The sequence below is a fragment of the Amphiura filiformis genome, chromosome 6 (genome assembly GCF_039555335.1).
Source record: "Amphiura filiformis chromosome 6, Afil_fr2py, whole genome shotgun sequence".
Taxonomy (NCBI): domain Eukaryota; kingdom Metazoa; phylum Echinodermata; class Ophiuroidea; order Amphilepidida; family Amphiuridae; genus Amphiura; species Amphiura filiformis.
In genome coordinates, this window is record NC_092633.1 from 45087734 (window position 1) to 45098747 (window position 11014).

An 11014-nucleotide genomic window follows, 5' to 3' on the forward strand; every position below is an offset into this window, starting at 1 on the left:
GTTTTTACCAACGTAATCGAACTTTTGACCCCCCCCCCCTCTTATTAAAGGACTTTCGTTTACGGGCCTTCATCGAACGTTTGGGTTGTTCCCTATTAGGACTCTAAGCGCCCATTATAGATATACATGTATATAGGTCTGAGTGATCTTGACCTGCAATTGATGTATGTCCGGTATGGAATTGTTTTTACCGATATAGGAGATTGTAGGCTCCGTTTGTATATAATTGTAAAACAAATCGATTACTATACTAGATCACATAATATTTATAGGTTTCAGTTTGGATCAAATACCCAGCAAATGACACCAAACGCTTCACCGAAAACGTTTGAATGAAAAGTTGATGCAAGACATTAAAAAATAATTGTGAATTTTGTTCGCTATGAACAATTCCAACTACAAACGAAGGTGATTTACTCACGTTTTAGTCATAGACTATGTTTTAATGATGTTTCACCACTACACTGGCGGTTTCATTACATGATGCAGTCATGTCTACAGTAGAAGTCACCACGACCTTTGCAGGACTTAAACCCCATTAAAAGCTATTAAACCAAGATAACACTCATTGAAAACAGCTCAACTGATTAAATCAGATCTTCTCTGGTTGTGCACATGTGTCTGTTTTATATGTGCGGTATCGCAATGAGCTGGTATTATAGCTTCAGTTGGGTAACCGATTATAAAGGAAACGCAAGGAAACAATGGTATGTGGACCTTTGTTCACGAAATGAGACAATGGTCTGCTTTTTGTTAACTAGCATTCTTGAAAATGAGCAACATAATGATTGTTGACTTAACACGGTTTGGAAATAATTTCTTCATATTTTTGGTGTTATCTGTCGTTTACATATCCTTCCTAAAACACCAAAGTACGAATATTTCCAAACATCTAAATTAGCTAAAAATTTAGGACATGTTACAAAACTATATTTTCTAGAATTTTAGAAGAGTACTTTTAATATTGGCCAGTTATTTTTCACACAGCGACGTTAACTAGGCAAATCCCCATACTTCTAACGTACGCTATTTGTAGAGGTCACGCGTCAATGGTAAGAGCACTGTGTATTGTGTATAGGAAAACGGACAGTAACTGCAGTATGAGACAACTCATCACATCAGACTGTTTCCTGTTATGGACAACAGGAAGCACCGTGAGTAATTCACCTTCGTTTTTAGTTGGAATTGCTCATAACAAACAAAATTCACAGTTGAAATCAACATTCCTAATGAACTTGTTCAAAGATTAAAAACAATGTAAATGCGTTGACAAAATATTTGGTACAAATATTTGCCAAAATATTTTGCAATAACAGTTTGAAAACATTTCCAAAATGTTGTGGGAGTGTTTTTTCATATGAAACGTTTTCATAAAATACATACATACATACATACATACATACATGAGAGCTTTTGTTACACGCCATTTCAAAAGATCACAGCGTGAAAAACCAAAAACATATGCAAAATATATACAAGAAACAATTGAAAAACAAAAGTAAAAATGAAGCAAGCAAAATTATGTTTGCGGAAACAGGTGGGTTTTGAGGCCTTTTTTAAAGGCAGAGACTGTTTCAGCACTTCGCACAGATGACGGTAAATTGTTCCAGATCAGAGGTGCATTGTAGGTAAATGCCTTGTCGGCAGCGGATTTAAAAGTCCAACTGCGTATGATCGGCACATTCAAACGAGTGCGATCTGGTTTTGACCAAAAATGTGTTTGTTGATAGCCGTGTTGTTTGCATCCCGGTGAACAGTAGCTTGGCTCAGTTGATGCGAACATGGCGAATGAATAAATCTTCAGCAATGATCTAGTAAACTGTACTATACTTATACACTTTGTCAATGTATAAATTCAGTATACCATATAAATTACACTAATCAAAGAAATGCAAGGTAATCAGATTATTTATTAGCATTTTGCCACAATTTTTTTTTTAATTGTGTTTTATAGGCAACAGTTTGCACTACCAAATAATGCCACTGTTAGGCACCAATAGCAAAAAAAGAAAGAAGGTAAAATCAAGCTTAGATTGTCAGATTCTGATCCCATTAGAGAATGAATTTGGAGAAAACCTTCTGATAATTACAAACACTCGCTGAGCAGCAAGACCTTCCCTCTAAGCTTTTAATCCGATAAGCTGATTATCTATTTGTTTTCATGAATTGGAAGACATTCTTTGATGTATTACTGAGCTCAATCATCTGAAATTACTGGAGCGTGAGCCACCCAGGCTGGTGGCTCAGCATAGTATTTTATTAACAGAAAGTTTTCTCCAAATTCATTTCCTAATGTTTTAACATTTTGAGTAGTGTACATATATTTTACGTTACCTTACCTCTGAATTCTATGGTACTGGTTTCGTCCTAAGCGTGAAACGTAGTGGAGAAAACTAACAGGAAATAAAATGTTCGGCCCGTGGAGACCGCAATGACACTAATGACGTCATCCTCACAGCAAGGCCCTACACTTCCTCATCTGCATTGTTCATTTGTCATAGTGCATGACATGGCCAAAATTAAATAAAAAACCTAAACTAAAAAATAGGTTAGGAATAGTTAGATTAGAAGTACGATTTCGTAAGGCATGTAACTTGTGGTGGCCTAGTACATAGCCTGTTTTTCAAAAAAAGGCGTAACATAGCACATAGCTTTTTAGCCAAAAGTTCCTGAGACAAACCGCTTTTTATTTCTTCTTTTATTTTTTTGGCCTAAGCGATTATTGGGTATCGTAGGACTCAGGTAAGTTAGGTTCTCAGGTAGAGTCAGACGCCACAATGTACTAGAAACACCTATTATTGAGTTTTAGTATTAGTTTTGGGTTTGGTCAGTCAGACGCCACAATGTACTAGAAACACCTATTATTGAGTTTTAGTATTAGTTTTGGTTTTGGTCACGTGGTTTCCTATTATTCTGCCTAACCTCTTGACTGACGTCATTGTCGATATCTTTGTTTGTACCCTTTATCAGAAACTTACAATTTATAGCAAGGCGTTTCGATTTTCATTTCAGTTTGTTACATAATGGTGTGAAAAGCATAATCGCTTGATCTAAGTATACAATAGATATCACTTCCTGCCGCATATCTATGACCAGCTCCTAAAGCCCAAAACAGCACCACCAACGTCAAGCTCCAACAGGAAGCAGACGAGGATTGGGAGAATTGGTCAGTCGATTTGAGAAAGTGTTACGATGTAGCACGAAACGTCATCATAGGTATGTTTAACATCATTTTACCAAATTTTCACTTGAATTTGATAACAAATTTTACAAATGATACAATAGATATGTTTAAATTTCGCAGTGCAATATTCACGAGCATATGGAAAGGTTTCTATACAAAAACGATCCTCTTATTAACCATCATGCGCACAGTTTCCACCTCGATACACCCGAGCACACATTTTCGTCCCAAACAGAGAACAACAAGCAGCGAATGTCTCAACCACAGTCTTTGATTACACTACACGGTTGAGTGCATAGCAATGTAGGAACTGTGAAGCTTCTAGCTAAAAAATGGGCCTCTTTGATTGGTTTTTGTCGAAACCTCAAGTGTTCCCTTCATCCAATCAGTGACGAAAAGTGTTTTTAGGGGTAGTGTTAGCTTTTGTTTGATATAAAAAAAAATTCTGATTGGATGAAGGGAACACTTGAGGTTTCGACAAAAAACAATCAAAGAGGCCCATTTTTCAGCTAGAAGCTCCACAGTTCTAACATTGCTATGCACTCAACTGTGAAGTGTAATCAAAGACTGTGCGGAGACAATTCACTGCTTGCTGTTCTCTGCTTGGAAGCTCTTGGACGAAAATGTGTGCTCAGGTGTATCGAGGTGGAAACTGTGCGCATGATGGTTTATAAGAGAATCGTTTTTGTATAGAAACCTTTCCATATGAAATTACTGAATTAAAATGACGCATAAGTAATTTACAATGTTAATTCTGTATTTCAAAAATCCTTTATTTTTACAACATTTATTTATAACCTTCTGTATATGCATTAGCTCAATTAACAATTTATGCTATGGTTTAGGCTTTATATATACTACATAAATACCCCAAAAATAGGTGTGGTTTTTCTTCTTCAAATAGATATAAAAATAACATTATAAACCATACAAGTTCTAATATATACAATGAACCTCAAGAAATCATCGTCATGCGTTCAGTCACAATGGTTCATTATGTAAAAAAGTGTTAAAACTTGCATCTGTGTCCATAGGAGTCAACTCTCAAACAACTACAGTAGGCCACGGTTGTTTGATGTGATCATTTATTAATTTTTCTAACAAAACATTATTATAATGTTCAATTCTCGACCTGAATAATACCAATAGCTATCACACTCATAAACTGTATATAAACATAATATTTTGTAGCAATTTTTAACATAAATTTTCCTTTCTATTTATTACATTATTATTTTGTTTCTGCTTTTTTGTGGTAATTTTAATTCTATAAACTGCACATTTGTGTGGAAATTGAGGGCGCTATTTACACATATTTTAAATTTAAATAGTATGAGTTATACCTTACATTTCATGATACTGAAAAGCTTGCTTCTTCCATATATGAAGAGCTTGGTTCCAAAAGGCGCTAAATCCACTTTTGGAAAAAATGGAGTTATTGGTACCAATGTATAGTGGTGCATCATTAGTTTCACGGAATCAAACTATTTTTTGCAAAACGAGCTCAATCCCATTACAGGGTGGGCCAGAATTTTGACTCCATTTCAGTTTTTTTCCAAAAAGCGCTAAATCCATTCGACCAATCACCGTGCTCAGTAGGTCATTAAATACTAAAATTCCATAGGACTATTCTCCTGTTGACAAGGCAACTATTGATCAAATTTAAATCATAAAAGTTTAGAATTTCAACTTGTACACACACTAGTACACCCCCAGCAAGTGACACGTCACAAATGTTCTCATTTTTAACAAGGATACATAAAAATCGATAAAGGAGACGATAGTTGACGTTATATGTATGTTTGATCACATTCCATACATTAATTAACCCTAGAACTACGAAGGGGGGATTGTACCCCCTCTAAGATTATCGATGTTGGTTAATTTATTATAATTATTCAATGATAGTTATTTGAATTGTTCTAAAACAAATCCAGTAAAATAGGTGATGTTGACATACCTCTCAATGACGTTTCGTGCTGTGTCACAGCACTTTCTCAAATTGAATGACCAGCTTTGACCTTAGACGTCTGTTGCTTCCTGTTGGTAGCTGACGTAGGTGGCGCTGTTAGTAGCTGATCATAGATGTGCGGAAGGAAGTAGTTTCCACAATCCCTGTTGAGAGTGTTAGCCTGCCACCTCTTTCGTATCCAAATTGATTCCTTTATATGCCTTCTTTTTTTGTTGGTTTCAATGTCTTTTATCTTGGCTTCGTCCCAACCGATCATGTGATTGTCTTCAGCGACATGGTCCTTGCGAGCGGATTTTCTTGGGCGCGCTTTCAACCGATGTTTTTCTTTGTGCCCTGGTGTAGGGTTTTTCCGAAGCTGCGTCTGATTCAGATTTGTGCTCTTTCATTCTCGTACCAAAGAGTCTTGAAGTTTCACCGATGTAAGATTTTGGGCAACCTAAGCAAGGGATTTCATAAACACAATCAGCTGTCGTTTTGACGTCCCGCTTATCTTTAGGGTGAACAAGATGGTTTCTGAGTGTTTTGTGTGGCTTGAAATTTGCGACTGATCTTTAACTACTGGCTTGCTCGGTTTTTTGAACAGATTTAAATGCCCACTCCGGGTATCCACAGCGAGAAAGCGCTTCCTTTATTCTCGTTTCCTCCAACTCTCTATCTTTCTCCTCGGTGACAACTTTATCTTTCCTGTCCATAAGTGTCCGGATTACACTGAGTTTGTGTTGTAGGGGGTGGTGCGATTGGAAATGCAGATATTGATCTGTATGTGTCGCTTTTCTGTAAACTAAGAGCTTGATTGAACCGTTGGGTTTCTTGACCATTAGTGTGTCCAAGAAAGGAATTTGCTTGTTTTCTTCCGTTTCAAAGGTGAACTTAATATTGCCGGTTTTGTCTATTTAATTTAGATGCTCTGTGAGAGGTTCTGCGGTCAAAGCTGGTCATTCAATTTGAGAAAGTGCTGTGACACAGCACGAAACGTCATTGAGAGGTATGTCAACATCACCTATTTTACTGGATTTGTTTTAGAACAATTCAAATAATTTTCAATGGACAATCCTGATGAATCTATTTGCGGGTATTCAATGATAGATTTTTTAATTTTGTTTTCTTTGACGAAGTTAGAAAAGATAGGCAATTAAACTTAAATTAACGTTGCTTTTTCAAGCAAGCGTCCAAATAAACCTTCAAAATCTCGAAATGTGCCAATTTTGTCATTACAGCAATTTGTGGCAGATTTGCATTCCATTTATGAGCATCTTAAAATTGACACTACATCACAATGCATTGACCGATTTCATTCGGTTTTTTGATTTTTGATGCTTTAATAAAGCTCATTCATGTAGAAACATTAAATAACGTGTTTCTGCAACGCTTATTTTTGAGGTGATATACCTAATATTAAGCATGATAAAGGAGACGATAGTTGACATTGTATGTAAGTTTGATCACACTACACTCCATACATTAGTTAACCCTAGAACTACGAATGGGGATATTACCCCCTCTAAGATTTTTTTCTCCGCCCAAACAACCTAAGCTAAATGTAGATACATCAGGAAAGAAAAAGAGCAATTGATCCTTGTTGTTTTTGAAGGTTTAGCACTTCGGTGGGCCTTGGAACTGGTAATTGTTTTGGCTATTGAACTTTGACAAAAACAAATTTTCTCTTAATTCTAATAAGTAAAGTCTTGCGTCACCCCCCTCCCAATACACGTGCACACATGTCGATCAGCTCATAAAGCACACAAACAAAAACGCAAGAAACAATCCCGCCAAACGTGACAAGTAAATTTCCACCAAACGTAATACTTTGATTTTGTATTTTACACTATTTTCGATCTGATCAAGATGAAAAGGGCTTTATTGTGACAATGTGTGATGATCCGTATTCGGAGTGCTAAATCACTGCGCATCATCAGCGCATGAGGCGTCTATTGTCATTGAAAGATATTTGACTCCGTGGAACAGATTGAAAATGAGGTAGTTTCGTTAAATTCTTTTGTTTCAAAAACGGAGCGGTATTTGACACTATTCTGGCCCTTCGGGGTGAATTTTTGTGGAAAAGGGGCTCCTTGCCCTCTTTTTTCTTTTCCTTTGCCCTCTAGATTTTCTCTTTCATTTTTTGTCAGACGGGCACTTTTTTTTCTTTCATTTGCTGCCCCCCGCTGGCTACTGATTTGCCTTTTTCAGTGCCATTGGCCGGCAACCAGACATTCCTTGTCTTGTAACATTCCACCCAACAACTCCACCCTTGTAACCTATTTATACGTAATATTCCAAAACTGTGCAAAATAATGCTTCTCTAAATTTTTCTCGGTTTCCTTTTTTTTGGGAATTCTAATTAATTTTTTATCCTCCAAAATGTATGGCACTTGGATTTTTGGCCCTGGGTCCGAGTTCATCTGGCCCTAATAATACAGCATTTAATAATTATTACGGCATCCGTTTGTAGTAAATACACAATATTATGAGGATAATCGTCAATGCAGTCACAGCGAATCCATAACTAACACCAATTATAGCATCAATTGGTACGCCTTCGGGATCTGAAACAAAGAAATACATGTATATGTTTTAGAATCACTATGAACAATGATGCAGACCCGAAATGATTTGCTTGTCGTGAAATATATTGTTTCCGAAAATGTATTTATTTATTTTTTGGTCTGACCAACTTAGACTTTCCCGTCTCTTTGTTGTCGTTATTCGATTTTCCTGTGGTGTTTTTGTTTACTTTCCCGTCTTTTCCTTTTCTGCCATGGCTGTAGTTCCACATACTCATCATTATATCGAGGGCTTAGAGCCAGAAGCAGCTATGTCCATTTGTTTTCTCAATTACATGTTACTCATTTCGGCAACAAATGTACGGTTAATTATGCCCTCCATAGTAAATGTAAGTGACTTTGGGGTATATGCATGGTCATTTGAACAGTTAGTTAGACGCAAGTGACCATGCATATACCCCAAAGTCATTTACATTTTCTTATGGAGAGCATAATTAACCGTCCATTTGTTACCGAAATGAGTAACATGTAATTGAGAAAACAAATGGACACAGTTGCTTGTGGCTCTAAGTCCTCGATATACACTGTATACATAGCTAGACGACGGGCACCCCTTGGAATTGAATGATTTTATTTATTTATTTATTTATTTCATTCTTATTTAACCTATGTTAATCTTTCAATGCACTGGCATTGTTCTCCCAAGGTGCCCAGATTTAGCTGGACGATTGGCGGCTATATGCAAATATTAGAAATCAATGTTTTTGTCCAAATTATTTTTGGCGAAAAATGACGAAAATATACGCTTTTCTTTAAATTACTGTTATATTGGGTAAAACCATATAGCTGTGGTGTTAGTTCAATATTTTTGGAAAATGTTTTTAAAGTGCTGATGACCCACCCCCCCAAAAAAAGAATAAAATTGATACAGGGTGTCCCTCAGAGTTCTGTATCGTCGGAAACTTAATTGTTTGGGTATATTAACGCCATACCTAAACATTACTATATAACTTGTGTGGTTGAGCAATAAATCAGCTATCACATACTTTTTGATTTTTGAAAATCAACCATACCGTTCTTGAAATATAAGAATTTTACGAAACTACCTTATTTTCAAACCTTTCCACGTATTCAAATATCAATCGATGATCCGTATTTGGAGTGCTAAAGCACTGCGCATCATCAGCACATGAGGCGTCTATAAGATATTTGATTCCGTGGAACGGATTGAAAATGAGGTAGTTTTGTATAATTATTCTTTTGTTTCCAAAACGGAGCGCTCAATTGTCAAACGTCAAAAAGGTATGTGATAGCTGATATATTCCTCACCACTTCGGTTATTGAGTTATGTTTGGTTTGTGCGTTAAAATACTTCAAAAAAATGTATGTACCTGGTTAGAGCATAGGTTAATGGATATTTGATTGCTAAGTAATTAACATAATTATATCCCAAATGACGCTTTTATACTGACCGGTTTCAATGACGGTTCCATTTGAAATCACTCCACAGCTTTCCCCTATGTACCCGATGTCGCATCTTAGTAAATCAAAGGAAATCAAAATTGAGATTAAAGTTGAAATTTTTACTTTTGCCAAGGTTGAAAATATATTACTTTATAACACTCACCTAATATTAGTAGTAACTTGCACATATTTGTTTCATTTGTAGCATAAGTCATGATTGTATAGATATTTAGATCGGTATGCTAAGGTTTGCAAAAAACAAAAAAGACAAGAATCAACTTACATGCAACTGTATACAAAGCCAGAGCGAGTCTGAGAGGAAACCTTGCAAATGCCATCATTTAGACAGAAGTTACTGGGACAGCTTTCTGTATATATTACACGGTATGAAAGTGATAAAACATGAATCAACACTGATCTTTAAGATACTGGTTATTTTGTTGTAGAAAGTGGGCTATGGGTGGATAAAATATCGAAAAGTCGAAGCGCGAGACTTTCTGGGAGTTCTTTTCATTTCCGCGGATTTTGTTTCAACATTTATATCCTCTTTGGTCTTTATTTTATTTGTCTTCTTTTGTTATTATCTTTCTTGGTCTTTTTCTCTTCATTTTATTAGTTGATGTAATTCTTTTGTTTTAGTATATCTATATACCTAGTGCTGGTGGCGAGTAAAGCACAAAGTCTGTGCTTCCAAGCATACCCGTATGACCAGTTTCACGGAAGAACAGGTCGTACACGTCCATTACTCTAACAGAAGAAGATCCCGATACAGTCACGTGGTAATCGACGCCTACGTTGCCGACGCCTAAGTTGTTGTTGTTGTCGATAGAAAACACGTCGATAATTTCAACATCTTGTAAACCTTCTAAATCTGCCATGATTTTCATAAGCTTACAATAAATAATAAAACATATCAGTTAGGGTTAAAGTTTAGTAGAATAATTCGGAACAATTACATTGATGTGACCATCAATGTGACCAAAGAATGTAGTTCGATTCTCATCTGCCACAATCTTCTTCATGACATTGCATGGCGTATTAAATATTTGACAATTCAGTTATTCGGCAGAGAGACGAATAACAATTAAGTATAAATCGTCCCTAATATCTAAACGTGAAGTGCTTCAGGCGATTCGCCGAACTCGAGTAGCGATAAAAGCTGTCAACAGAGTGTGGCGTAATTACTGATCTTCTTTTACCAGTGAAAAGTTTATACTCGGATTCTACCTGGCGCAAGAGAATTAAGGTAGGTATACCAGTAGGCATATCACCTCAAAAATAAGTGCAGCAGAAATAATTTATTTAATGTTTCCACATGAATGATCTTTATGAAAGCTTAACAAATCAAAAACAGAATTGAAATCGGCCAATGCATTGTGATGTAGTGTTAATTTTAAGATGCTCATAATGAAAACCTGTCACAAATGGCTATAATAATAAAATTGGCCACTGTGACATGCCTACTACCAGTTATGTTTACCCCTGTATCCGGGCCTTGCATATCCTACACAAAGATGTCAAAATTAAAATAAGCAGCCAATACCTGTACTCTTTAGCTCTGATTTAGGACTTCATTACCTGAAAAGAAGCGGTGATCTAAAACCTAAGAAGGAACAAAATCAAAAGTTGCACTTTTTTGTTCTAATCAATGAGAGCACAACGCTAGTTTTTTTTATTGTACTAATCAATGCAAAGCACGTCGCTAAAATTTAGCAAACGGCAACTTTAGAATTTGCATCTTCCCTGGGTTTTTGAATCATCGCGTCTTTATTTCTTGAACGATTTCAAAGAATGAGGTCTTAAATCCGAGCTAACAGATGCCTCTATAGGCTGCTGGTTCCAATTATAACATTACTGTCTTTGTGTAGGATATAGAGGGGTGAACATAACTGA

The 11014-nt window shown here is 36.2% G+C and overlaps 1 long non-coding RNA gene across 1 annotated transcript; it reads right to left on the minus strand.

Moving 5' to 3' along the window:
* Positions 1-9126: 9126 nt before the first annotated feature.
* Positions 9127-9937, minus strand: LOC140154260 (uncharacterized). Its single transcript, XR_011859287.1, has 3 exons — positions 9774-9937; positions 9405-9489; positions 9127-9194 (listed from the first exon to the last, which is right to left on the minus strand). It is a non-coding gene; the product is annotated as an uncharacterized lncRNA (long non-coding RNA).
* Positions 9938-11014: the final 1077 nt, after the last annotated feature.